Source organism: Juglans microcarpa x Juglans regia, chromosome 1D (assembly GCF_004785595.1).
Source record: "Juglans microcarpa x Juglans regia isolate MS1-56 chromosome 1D, Jm3101_v1.0, whole genome shotgun sequence".
Classification (NCBI taxonomy): Eukaryota; Viridiplantae; Streptophyta; class Magnoliopsida; order Fagales; family Juglandaceae; genus Juglans; species Juglans microcarpa x Juglans regia.
The window spans coordinates 21759902-21775099 of record NC_054594.1 but is presented as its reverse complement, the minus strand read 5'-3'; the positions used below and the strand labels follow the sequence as shown (position 1 = coordinate 21775099).

Sequence of the window (15198 nt, the reverse complement as noted above, 5' to 3'; positions counted from 1 at the left end):
ACATGTTCAACGTAAAATAATTCACGTTCGAATGTATGGGGCTTTACGTTTGCACATTAATTTCCTATAAGATAAGCATTTGAACGTAAGATGAGTTACGTTCAAATGTGATGCTAGCAAACACACGCTCAAGCTAAACCAAGTATAAGTTCAAACAGTATTAATAAAATAAAAAGAAAATTATTATATTCGAACGTATATTAACTATTAGTTTGAATGTTTCCTTTTGGAAGTTTGGAAGCTAAAAGGCTTTACATTCGAATGAATATAAAATAAACGTTCGAACGTAAGCAGCACTAAAATATATGAAGGATCTAACGTGCGAACCTGACGAGAGTATAAATTACATTCGCACGTACTCTCGTTACGTTCGCACTTATTGTAGGATGATATTGTTAATTTTAGTATATCAATAATTATGTTATATATGTTGTCTCTCCTGATCTCCTCTTGTACTATATTGGACGATATTGTTAATGTTAGCTAGGAGTGGAATTAATTTGAGGGAACTGCATATATATTGCAATTAAATTCATTTCCATACCTTCCACCCGTTCCGTTCCATTAATTATTGAATAATAATATATACACAACACATTACACAATATATTACATAATAATATTATAAAATAAAAATATTTTTATAAAATAATATTATTTTTATAAGATATTTTATAAAAATATATCTCATTTAAAATATAATTATACAAAATATTATACATAAATCATTTTCCTTAATTATCACGTGCATTTCTCGAGAAAGTTTGTCCGCAACAACATCCCAGAAATGCGATCAGCATCAACCTACCTACCTGGCTCATTTTTTTGGGGAGTTCAAGAGTCTCGAGTAATCCAATCATGTATATATAATACATATAAGATGAAGTTCATAGTCTTAGAAATTGAAATGGCAGCAGTACTCATGTCCTAGTACTAATACATACAGAAATTCATTTTTAATGAATGGACATGATTGAATTATTTAAAATATAAAATAAGTAATAAAATAATTTGTAATTAAAAGATCAGTTACAAGTGTATGATCAATATTACCCAAACAATACATGAATATTAATTAATTAAAGGAGCTTGCGACAGGACATTTCAGCTTTAATGATTATCAATCCAAGTGCACTTCGCTGGAAAACCGAGTCATCCAATTTAATGGTCACCGCCTGTACGGCCCCAAGCCATTCGCGCCTTCACAAGCACCTTTCATCTATAGATCCTGCAAGATAATCCCAACCAATGGATCGAACAACCACCTCGATCCACAGCAACCAACCATAGTACCAGACCAATTAATTAATGCTGTCATTTCTTATTAATTTGGACTTATATATATTAAATTAATTTCTTCAATCAATTAATTGCATATGTACGTTGTTTAGGTTGTTTGTTGATTAATTTCCTTTTCCCTAATAATTAATTAAAGACCAGTACTACACTTTTCGTAAAAAGCTTCCGAATAAACGTCCCGTGCAGCACATTTTTATTTTTTATTTTTTTTCATATATTATTTTAATCACCATAAACATTTTTAAAAAAATAAAAAAATTCACAACATCATTAAAAAATATTTTCTTAATTATTAAGAAAAAAAAACTCATTCGAAACACTTTTTGCATCCCAAATTCAGAACATTTAGCATTTCTCTTAATAAACTTACCTTAACCCCAAAAAACAAAATATGTATGTCATGGTCACGAAGGGTGAAGAACATCACACTACAATTGATCATGTCTTTTGGGATAAAAGTTTCCGTCCCAAAAGAATGGGTTTTATTTTGGAATAAAAATAAAACGTTTCAAGGTCATCCCAATATCACTGTTTCAAAAAGTATTTTGGGACAAACATTTGCTGGGCCATTCAAACGACCATTGTTTTATGGGACGGCTGAATTTCGTCCCAGAAAGGAGTTCGAATGCCAACAAAAAACGTTCAAACATATATGTATGTTCGAACGTATCTTACATGGGTAGTCAATCAATACAAGTCCTTTCGACCAAATAGACATGAGGGAACATTCGAACAAACAAATTCATGATTGAACAGAAATTATACTTTTACAGATTGAGTAAGATGTTCAAATGTATATGAAAGGATTGAAAGATTTGCTAGTTAACAGCCGTTCGAACAGTATCATGTGATGTTCGAACGGTTGTTTCAGATGTATCATGTTCGAACGTTTCATGGACTTTTGAACAGTTAATGTTTTATTTTAACTAAAAATTTAAAACAAAATAGGCATAATTAAATCATATTTAAAAAAATACATTAAAAATTATTTAATACAAATAAAACTAGTCATAAGTCCGAACTAAATAAATAAAATAGTAATAATACTAATAATGTCATCCATACAAAACTTTATAATTAAATCCCAAAATGCATACAAAACACAAAAATCAATTGCTTGGAGGCCATTAACTGTTGCTTAAGCATCTACATTTAGAGTTGCATCTCTCTCCTGAACTTTTTTTGTTCTTCTTTTTGCTATTTTATGTGCATCTCCTTGTCTGCTTGTTTCGCCAATTGCACCTCTAACTCATGTTGTCTTGCAGTCAATTCTTCAATTTTGAAATTCGCATTCTCTAATGCTATAGAGGTATTTGACGTTGAGGAAGTGCTAAAAGATTTTACACAGAGACCCAAACCCCTCAAATATCCTGAATGTTGACTTAGAACTTGTGTAAAAATTTCAACATCACTTGTTGAGGAATTTTGATCTGACACAGCTTTAGCACGTAGGAAAATCATTTTATCCTATACACAACATAAATAATTAATATCGTCACAAATATTCAAATATGTTTAATTAAAACAAATTATAATAGTTACATAATTTTCATGAGTACCGGGATGAGTCCACTCTCTATTATGATCAGTATGTGATGCAGTATATAATTTTTTCAGATCATAATTGGTGTCTGAATCTTGTGACAAGAGATATTATTAAGATATAAAGTCAATATTAAAATTAGTACCTAAAAAAAACAACTATATAGAATAAAAAGAAGTATATTACCAATTTCATAGAGAGGCGATAGAAAGATCTTGAACCTGTATAATGATGAATTTTCAACTTCAATATATTTGTTTTGTTTATAGAACTTTGCTCTTGCATAAACGTTGAAAATATTAGTAAGCGAAAATTATAAATAGTACACAAATGAATTCATTTAATTTACCTTATATGATAGATTCTCAAACATGTCACAAAATTTTTCCAAATTGGAAGGTCGGACATCCTGAAAGGATGATGTCATGCATCTTCTTTATTCTCGTACTTATTGTAATGCTCATAGCACTTCGCCCTATACTTGCGGAATATATAAAATATAAGCTTATCGACAATCTTACACTTCTCTCTGACTAAAATTTAGTTCGAAATCATCATTAAAAAAATATATACATAGATATTATCACTTAGAATATTAATATAAATTTATGATTTAAATATTACATACCTGATTACGCCTAAAAAATAATGCGGTAGTTGTAGCACAACTTTGGAGCGTCGATTCCACAGAGAGACAAATTAAAAGAATTGTAGAAGGAACAAAGAAACTAAAGAAATATATTAAATGATTAATGGAGAACAAATATTAATTTTAAATACAAATTAAAGTGAAGCAAAGTGACTAACAAAAAAAGTACTCAAGTTTGACAAACAGTAAAGCGTCGGGAATCCCTTGCACAAGTCTGGTATTTTAATTATTCTTAATTCATTAGATAACTCAATTGGGAATGCAATTCCCAATCGGAAGATATAACTTTATAAACCAAGATTAAACCAAATGTAATCGTTTGAAAAATCACTCACCACTTTAAAATACGTAAATTATTATCACTATTAAGAAAATTCAACGACGACAATATATCCAGGAAGCGATATTGCAGTAAAGAATTAAATCAATATAGATAAATAATTGATCTAAATATAATCAAAGAGCTAGTCCATTCAATAAAAAAAGCATGACTGAATCTATAAGCAGAATAAATTCTATGATTATTTGGAGAAGAAAATATCAACAATGAGTTTTAGTAATTGAAAATCAAATACATAAATCAAAAATAAATTAAAAATACCATCTAATGTGCAAGTTCATCCCTAACACTACTTGAGAATTTAGTTACCCATAAATATAACAGACAACAAAAATCTCAAGAGAAAAATAAAGCAAATGGCAGCTATGGAAATTAATTTTGTCTCCCCCTCTTCAGAACTGAGTCGTCTCCCCTTTTTTCAACTCTCAATTTCGTGCTAATGAAATACTTTTATAGGGTAGGAAAGAAACCCTAATTTCTTTCATATTCCCGCATACAAAATCACCTAAATTTTAAGACTCATTTTGGCAGCCACGTACACACTTCAAGAGTTTGAATTTGGAAATCCTTATTAGAGACAACTTTTTATCTATTTAAGATAGTTTTCCAATGCATCAATAATCGCATCAATCCAATCTCTGAACGGAAAGTTATGATCAAAATACTAAAGTATATATAGGCTATCTTCTAGCAAATTTCGGTCTGACCTTTTCTCTTGATCCAAATTATTCTCAAATTCCATCATTATCCTTATTTGAAGAGTTCTACACTTGTTGAAAATTCTTAGGTTGTTCCAACGTCTTACCCACTTGAAAGTCCTTTGAATTTGACTGGGTTTGGACTTGCTCTTTTATAGATTCTGAAATTAAATATAAAAATCTGCTCAGCAGTATTCCAAAGTAAATAGAAATTTAATTCAAGAATACATATTAATTTCTATTATTTCTATTCACATTTTAGTATTTTAGTCCAATAATAGGATATTTAGAGTATACTTTCGTACACTCATCACACCTCCCAACTTGCTAGTCCAAAGAGACCAAAGAAAATCACACACAAAGGCCACCAAGTCACACTTTCTAGATTCTCGTATCAAAGCAATTTTAAGAATTCAATAACCCTATCACAAGCAATCCATCTATAGCAATCCACAGAGTGTGTGTATGTTCCAAACTATATCCATCTAACTAGAAGCTCTGACACATGCAATATTAAGAACATCTCAAGTGAAAGGTTTAACTCCATAACTCAGGGGTATAAAAGTGTTTCATGTGAGGATTCTCTCTATGGAGTTGACAATGGGTGTACATACACTCTCATGGGGAATTAGGCAATTATGTACAAGTAACAAGTAAACATTAATTTTATGAAGTAAACACTAACAAATGAGACTTCTACCACTCTTTCCAAAAACTTACTTAGGATCAGAACGGTTAACACAAATGGTTGTAATGTGGTTTAGGTTTAGGGCGATATGAAAAAAATGAAAAAGGATTCAAAAACTTCCAAGTATATGCAAATGGAATCTTATTAAATATCTTAGTAGACCACACTTTTCACTTAATGTACTCTCCAACTTTTCAGATTCTCAAATAATGCCTCTTTTTCTTTTTCTTTTTTTTTTCTTTTTTTGTTCTTTTTTTTATAATGTGGTGAACAATTATGTCATTCTAGTATTTTACTATTTCTACGCAGCCTTGGTATTTTTGCCTTTGAAGCTTACTCACTTGAACACCTTGTAACTCATGTTCTTCCATTTTTTCTTTCTGTTTTTTTATTCCTTGCAAAAAAAAAGGAATCCCACATCTTGTACACACTTAGAAGTAACAAGGGTAGAAAAAAATCAATGTATGGTTATAATCCAATGTGGAGAGGTATGGATGATGTGGATATATGAAGAAAAAAAAACTATATGTGTTTCTTAGCTCAAAGTTGGCTACTAGAAATCTATAATTCAAAGGATTGGCTTGAAAGACTCAAACATTAATCCTAAATTGATCTTCTTCATATCCCAAGTATATCCACCATTTTACCACAAACCATATAATGATATTCTCACAAGAAGTGCCCAATTCAACACATCAATGAATGCTTATCACAATTTACTGCATTTGTAGGCTCTCAATCCTCTCCAAAACTCACATGAATACTTAAGTAAAAGAGTTCTCTACCTACATGTGTCAAACTACCATCCTACTACAAAGCTTGAATGAATGCATTAGGGGTTCTGTGAATGCTTCAACAAAAAAATGATTATAGTGTGTTTGGTGAATTCACATAGATGGCTATGAATGAGAATGCATACACATGTGAAAATGATGCACGTGTGATGCAAAATTTTAAAAAAATTGACACATGAAAATATGACATAGAGTTTCAACAAACATTTTAAATACTGAATTTGCACCACCACCCCAAACTTAAATGAAATATTATCCTCAATGTTTAAGAATCAAATTTGAATAACTAAAAAATGTAGAATACACCTGATGAGTGACGTGGGTAGCTCGCTAAGTACAAAAAATGGTAACCTGAAATGACAAAATGAAACTAACTTGCAAACAAAAACAAAGAAGACAATAGCAAACAAAAAGGAAAAGAAAGAAAATAAGAGAAAATAAAAATAAAACAAAACAAATAAAGAAGAATATACATGCGTGGTGTGGTCAAGGTTGATAGACCGGATCCATAAGTGAAATGTCTTCCACTTCCCAGAACTTGTCTATCAATTAATACTTTAAGTCGTTGACCATTACTTTAAGATCCGACCATCCTTAGGATCCTCTATTTCAAAAGCCCCATTTGCAAAAATATTCTTCACTACAAAAGGTCGGTCCACCTAAACCTAAGTTTTTCTGGGTGCTTATAGAGTCTAAAATCATATAAGAACACTCGATCAATAGGCTTGAACGTCTTCCTAATAATATTCTTATCATGAAACGCTTTCATTTTAGCCTTATAGATTGTAGAGTTCTCATAAGCATCATTTTCCAACTCCTCTAACTCACTCAATTGAAATTTCTTAAAGTTACCCGCATTCAATTTCGAAAAAATACTAACAAGAAAAGTGTCACCTAGGCCGAAAAATGCATGCTTTAAACTTGAGGGCGGCGGTTTCAATTCCAATTTGAGACTCTCCACGCTTGAAGGAATTTGTTTTTCACTTTTGTTAGGTAACTCCTCAAACTTCGATTGCCAAGCCTGTGTTCCATAATCGTGAGTTTCATAAAAAAAAGTACAAATATCAACAACATCAGATGAATCACTAATAGTATCAAACTCAGAATTAACATAGAAATATTCAAGGGGATCAGAATCATGAGTTGCGTGAACTCCCTTGTCTATGATTGCGTCAATCATGTATTTTTGTTGGCACTCATCATCCTCCATGGGCTGCCTACTGATGTGAAATATGTTGATCTCCAAGGTCATGTTTCCAAAAGATAGTTTCATCAGCCCATTCCTGTAGTTCATAAGTGCATTAGTAGTATGAAGGAAATGTCTACCTAATATAAGAGGAATCTTAGAGTCAGACTGAACAACCCACTGAGTATCCAAAACTAAAAAATCAACAGGGTAGTAAAACTTGTCAATTTGGATCAAAACATCCACAACTATCCCTCTTGATTTCTTAACTGGACGGTCAGCCAATTGAAGCACAACAGAAGTAGGCTTAATTTCACCCAAACAAAGCTGCAAATAAATGGAATAAGGCATCAAATTTATACTAGCTCCTAAATCTAGCAACGCTTGGCCAAACTCATGATTCCCAATATTACATGCAATGATTGGACAACCAGGATTCTTGTAATTAGAAGGAATTTGCTACACAATTAGAGCACTAACTTGCTCTGTCAGGAATGCTGTCTTCTTAACTTGGTGCTTCCTCAACTGTACACAAATCTTTGAGAACTTTTGCATAAGTAGGAACTTGTTTAATAATATGCAAAAGAGGAAGATTGATCTTTACCTGCCTAAGGTTCTCCAAGATTTCATTGGTAGAATCCAAAGTTCGCATATCAGATTTTAAAACTTGAGGAAATGGTACCTTAACTGGGCTCTTGATTACCTCAGCTTCCTTGGGCAACTCAGCACTATTATTGCTTTATTCCTCTTCAACATCTTCTGACTTATCAGTTGTTGGGATGTGTAAGGACTTACCACTTCGTGTCACAATGGCATTGACCTCCTTCAAATTTCCTTGAGCCATATGTCGACCTTGGGGTGTAGATTGAGTTTGAGAAGGGAACTTGCCACGCTTATTCACACTCAAGGAGCTCATCAATTTGGACACTTGGCTCTTTATCTCCTTATTTTCTTCAACAACCTACGTAATCAAATATTCAAACTTTTGGTTAGTCTTATCATGTGCCTCAATAAAAGCATGCAAAGTGTCTTCTAAAGGACTCCTAGAAGATGAAGGTATATGATATGATGTAGGATATGATCTAGGGGGTTGTGCAAGCTGCTGATTTTCAAACTTCCACTTAAAATTGGGGTGATTGCGCCACCCCAGATTATAGGTATTAGAGAAAGGTGTAAAAGACTTCTTGTACATACTTAAGGCATTACATTGTTCCTCATACATCCCTCTCATATCAGCAAGTGTGGGACACTGTTGGGCGAGGTGATCTACCCCGCCACACACAAAACATGGTCCAAAAGACTCTGCATGATTAGCCACATGTGTTGGCTTTAAGTCCTTAGACTTTAACACATCTAGTACCCTAGTGGGCATCTCAACCTTAACCTTTAGGCTATTCTCTTTTCCCTGAGATGGTAAATTCCACCACCATTTGGGTTTTCTGCAGGTCGTAACCTATTTGTGCTCTCAGTAGCACTAGGTCCAGTCCAAGTGTGAGCTTTTTCAACAAGCTTATTGAGGTATTCTATAGCCTCATCAGGATCTTTCTGTAAGAACTCACCATTGTACATCATCTCCACATATTGGCACTCTCTAGGTGTAAGCCCCTCATAAAAATAGCTCACTAAGTGCCAATTCTCATACATATGGTGAGGACACATACTCAACAATTCTTTAAATCTCTCCCAAGATTGATACAAAGTCTCACTGTCCTTTTGTGCAAATGTGGAGATTTGTCTTTTTAATGCATTGGTCTTATGTCGGAGAAAATATTTATTAAAGAAGATCTGAATCATCTCACTCTATAACCTAATAGATCATGGTCTCAGCAAGTATAGCCAACTCTTAGCTCTATCCTTCAAAGAGAAAGGAAAGAACTTAAGTCTCACAACGTCATCAGTTGCATTTTGACGATGAAAAATCACAACTACTTCCTCAAACTCCCTAATGTACACATATAGATTTTCATTTTCCAAACCATGAAAAGTAGGGAGTAACTGTATCATCCCTGTTTTAAAATCCAGTTGGCGAGTATTAGCTGGAAACATGATGCATGATGGTGTGACTGTGCATGTAGGGTGGAGGTAATCATGAAGAGTTCTAATGGATTGATCTTCGTGTTCACTCATTTCCTTGGGACTAGATGAACTTTCAAATAAAGGATTTAAAAAGCTTGATTCTGACTCTTCCACAGGCCTACAAGCAAATCTACCCATGGTGTCTCTATATCTCTACATGCAAGGTAACAAAATAATAAAAACTAAAAATACTATGAAAAGAAAGAAAAAATAATAATGCAGTAAATTAAAAGAGGGAACGAAGTTACCGCCTCTACAAACTGCTGAAATAAAAACCTATCTAGCAATTCTTCTATCGTCTCTCCGGCAATGGCGTCAAAATTTGATTACGCCTAAAGAATAATGTGGTAGTTGCAGCACAACTTTGACGATTCCACAAAGAGACAAATTAAAAGAATTGTAGAAAAAATAAAGAAACTAAAGAAAGATATTAAATGATTAATGAAAAATAAAGATTAATTTTAAATAAAAATTAAAGTGAAGCAAAGTGACTAACAGAAAAAGTACCCAAGTTTGACAAACAGTAAAGAGTCGAGAATCCCTTTCACAAGTCTGGTATTTTAATTATTCTTAATTCATTGGATAACTCAATTAGGAACACAATTCCCAAAATTTCCAATTGGAAGGTATAGCTTTATAAACCAAGATTAAACCAAATATAACCCTTTGAAAAATCACTCACCACTTTTAAAATATGTAAATTATTATCACTATTAAGAAAATCTAATGACGACAATACTCAGGAAGTGATATTGTAGCAAAGAATTAAATCAATATAGATAAATAATTGATCCAAAATCAAAGAGCTAATCCATTCAATAGAAAAAACATGACTGGATCCATAAATAGAATAAATTCTATGATTATTTGAAGTAGAAAACATCAACAATGAATTGAGAATGATAAAACAAAATAGTTTTAGTAAGTGAAAATTAAATACATAAATAAAAAATACCATCTAATGTGCAAGTTCATCTCTAACCCTACTTGAAAATTTAGTTACCCATAAATATAATGGATAACAAAAATCTCAAGAGAAAAATAAAGCAAATATCAACCATGGAAATTAATTTTATTTCCCCCTCTTCAGAACTGAGTCGTCTCCCCTTTTTTCAACTCCCAATTTCGTGCCAATGAAATACTTATATAGGGTAGGAAATAAACCCTAATGTTTTTCATATTCTTGCATATAAAATCACCTAAATTTTAGGACTCATCTTAGCAGCCACGTATACACTTCAAGAGTTTGAATTTAGAAATTCTTATTAGAGACAACTTTTTATCCCTTTAAGATATATTTCGAACGCATTAAGACTCGCATCAATCCAATCTCTGAGTGGAAAGTTATGATCAAAATACTAAAGTATATACAGGTTGTCTTTTAGTGAATTTCGGATTGACTTTTTTTCTTGATCCGAATTACTCTCAAACTCCATCATTATCCTTATTTCAAGAGTCCTATACTCGTTGAAAGTTTTTAGATTGTTTCAACGTCTTGCCCACTTGAAAGTCCTTTGAATTTGATTGGTTTGGGACTTGCTCTTTTATAGACTCTGAAATTAAATATAAAAATCTGCTCAGGAATATTCCAAAGTAAATAGAAACTCAATTCAAGTATACACATTAATTCCTATTATTTCTATTCATATTTTAGTATTTTAGTCCAATAATAGGATATTTAGAGTGCACTTTCGTACACTAATCAGTACCAAACAACGCTTCTTTATAAACTAACATTTTGCGAAACTTTATGTCATGAACTAGTAGCCAAATGTGCATAAGTCCGTGTAAGAGCACCCATATGCAATGTAAGCCAAACTGCTTGTTGTCCCTCACCTCCGGTATGTTCGTTAGGAATGTTAACCTTGATCTTACCCATTTTACGATATTTTTTCAACGTCACGTCTCTAGTGCCTCGACCTTGATGAGATTGTATTATTAACTCTATAAAATATTTAATTATTTACCTTGAATCAATGATCAATTATCTTAATTGAAAAAAATGAGTATTAGATTAGATATTTACCTTATTCTGTAGAGTTAGTCTCTATTGGTGAATCAGACGTAGAGCTAGGAATAGGTGGAGATAGGATGCGAACTTCATTCCTCTTTAGTGGCATAATTTCGAGATACTATGTAATGTGAACACAAAATCGGTCAATCATCCTTATCAACTTCATTTGTAGATTCACTCTCATCATCTGTAGATACTTTAGATGACTCAATATTTTGCTCAACTGTCGCATCAACAATTTCAGTCTTAAGATTTTTCTTATGTAATGAGATCATCTCATACTGGCTCAAATCTACAAATAAGTTAAAAACGAATTGACTCTCTTGGTAAGCTTTTTGAGTAGAGGGATCATCTTCTTTTTCATCTTGTCCGTCTCCCTCAGGGATAACATCATATATATTTCTTAGAGAAAACTTTCTTTGCTATTGATATCCTAACTCAAGATCGTCTAAGTAGAATACTTAAGATGTTTGGAAAGTCAAAATAAAATGATCATCTTCATATAATTTTTTTGATGTATTAATACTCACAAAATTTTCATCATGACGTTTCTCCCTTCGAGGATTACTTAGATCCTACCAATCACACTTATATAAATACACCATAAACTCTCCCAAATATCTCATTCTAATTATATCAACAATAAACCATAGAAATTAACGTTGTCTTCGCCATGACTTCCTTCGACTAGGACACTACTATTTTGTATTTTCCTCTAGCATTCTTAATCTATTGTGTGATACCTACTTCCTCGAGAAATATATGCAGAATATTGAGCAGCGCGTCTCAAGCGGCCACTCACCAATGCATACAATTCGTTCGATATATCGTTTGGATTACTCACATGCATTTGTACAACCTACATATTAAATAAAGCATAAACATCTAAAAATAAACAATCAAATGTATTTTTTAATTTAGTGCAAACTCGCATATGTAATGTCATTACCAATTATTCAAATCATTTCGGAAGCTACTCTTCCTGTTTATGGTCTATATCATTTACTCCCAGTCCTTTGAACACGTTAATATGATCACTAAAATTAAACATTACCAAAAAAATTATATTCATATAATTTTATAAAGTATATTAATATATTAGTTAACAAATAATGTGAACTTATTTCAAGTAGCTCTCTATCTCAGGGCAATTGTTTAACACGTACCACTGAACTTTCTCGAATTCTCTTCCACACAAATCATAACCACGCCCTGCACCAAATGGACGTACTTGCTGGAAAAACACAGAAATTTTTTTTCATTGTCTTCTTTGATCAACATCAAAGTTTCTTTTCGGCCGATCAAAGCTCGTATCAATGCCTTAGAAGTATTTGGAACAGAATGTATGCCACTCATCATTAATATATGTATCTACAATTGATTCTTTTGGGCGAGCTTTGTTACTCATTGTGCATTTCAACTTCTCAAGTAACCGTTCAATGGGGCACATCCATCTATACTGAACTGGTCCTGCGAGTCGAGCTTCACATTGGCAAATGAACGGCTAAGTCAACCACGATGTCGAAGAATGACGATGGGTAAATACTCTCTAACTTACACAATATTATAGCAATTTCTCGTTCCATACAGTCCAAAACTTCTACATTCAATATTCTAGCACATAAGTCTTTAAAAAATACACCCAATTCAGTTAAAGCCATCCGCACATCTCTCTTCAAGTACTCACGGATACCAACAAGCAAGATACATTGTAAAAATACATGACAATCATGGCTTTTTAGTCCAGCAATTTTTCAGTCATTTGTTTGTACACACCTTGTTAGATTCGAGGCATGCCTGTCTGGTAATTTAATCTTCATCAGTCACTCACAAAATATAGCCCTTTCATTCATTGACAACGTATACCACCCAGTGTATGTCTATATCATTTTCCGGTGATCTCGGACCTAGTATAAGCAAACTCATCATAAAATATGGATCTTTCATACACTTCCACGGGAGTAGATTATAAAGTATAAGTATAACTGGCCAAATACTATGAATAGTACTTATGTTCGCAAATGGATTAAATCCATTTGTTGCTAACCCAAGTCGCACATTACAAGGTTTTTTAGCAAACCATGGGTATTCCGAATCAAATTCCTTCCAAACTTTAGAGTTAGTAAGATGTGACAAAACATTATCATTCCTGACTCTAGATGATGAGTGTCATGTCATGTCCACAACCATTGAATGTGACATAAATAACCGTTATAATCTAGGTTTCAATGGAATGTGGTGTACAACCTTTTGCAGCACATTCTGCTTCTCAATTGTCCATCATGATTTATGGCAAATGGGATACTCGTTTAGTTGTTCATTCTCTTGCTAAAATAACATACAGTCATTCTTACATGTATGTATTACGTTGTAGTCAAACTTGAATCCTTTTTTTAGTTGTTTTGCTTCATAGAAGTTACAGAGGTAAAATATTGTCTGATGGAAGTGTCTCTTTAAACAGCTCAAGCAATATATTGACAACCTCAATAGATATTCGGCACATGAATTTTATATGAACCAGTCTAACTGTAAATGACAACTCGTTGTGCCTTCTACATCCTGGATATAACTCACATTGTGAATTATTCCACAAACATGTAAAAGTGTTACGACCCGAATCATTTGAATTTGGTGCGTCCGTATCACCTTTATTTATAAACATTCTCGCACCAATATCACCCAACATTTGCTCCATATCCTCTTCGTATTCATCACCAACAACCTCTAGATGTACATCTTTATCAATGTCTTCTTCTTCATGTTGAGACTCGAATGATGCTGGATATGGTTGTCCATGTAAGACCCAATCAGTATAATCTTGGTCAATACATTTGACAAACAATTGCCCTCTCACCAAGTCTATCTTGAGAACGCAAATTCTTTCATTGTCAGCATGAGCATCTAATACGACCGTTACTATCAACTATACAGGATGTGAACTCCAAAAATTTCTTAATACCTTCAGCATATATATAGGATTACGCAACCGGTCTCTAACTCGCATCCAACTCTTACCCATGTCTAATACCCTATTACAAACAGTCATGTGTATCAAGAAGCAAGCATTTATCTAACAAGAGTGCAAATTCTTCCTTTCATCGTGTAGTGGGTCCTATCTCATTCGGGATTGTAAGATTATAATCGCCAACCTACCAACTATTATCTGTCACATCCAACGAAATTTTGACAGCATCTCCTCATAGTTTTCCAAATATGCTCATTTGGTCGTGTGCACTGATGAGTAATATACGTCAATACACCATAATCGAAACTGCATATTCAGATAACAATATTGGAAGACTACCAAAATCATAATGTCGGACGCAGTAGATATAGTTTGCGATGATGATCTTACAATCACAAGCTATCCATTCTGGACAACTCAAGAGTTATCAATCAACCGTTCAACATGATTGATAACTCTCGAACGGGTCTAATGGTTATTTCGATACGACATACAAGATATGATAATATTACACAACAACAATGTAAGATATGAGAATACAATTCTACAATACAACAAAATGAATTTTAAGTATTATGTATTTTTATTATTGTTTTATACTATTAATATTTTTTTACTATAATTAAGTATAGTATTTTTTAAGTATTAATAATTCTTATGATTATTATTTTTTAATTATACATCATAGTTTTTTCATTAATTATTTTTTAAGTCTTATTTTTAATTGGATTTTTAATTATTTTATAAATATTATTTATAATTTTTTCATTCGGCGTGTATAAATCAGGAGTACAACCGTTCAAACCCGTAGAAGTCTGTTCGAATAGGAAAATCCGTTCGAACAGTTGCAACCCAAACCCCAGACGTGAACTAGAGACAAAACACAACCTCAAAAATCAATTCACAACATCACAAATCAATTCACAATAGATATAAACACACAAAT

At 32.7% G+C, this 15198-nt stretch overlaps 1 non-coding gene across 1 annotated transcript; it reads left to right on the top strand.

Annotated features, from left to right (window-relative positions):
* The first annotated feature begins 8836 nt into the window (after positions 1–8836).
* Positions 8837–8944, top strand: LOC121243822. Its single transcript, XR_005936299.1, has one exon. It is a non-coding gene; the product is annotated as a small nucleolar RNA R71 (small nucleolar RNA).
* Positions 8945–15198: the final 6254 nt, after the last annotated feature.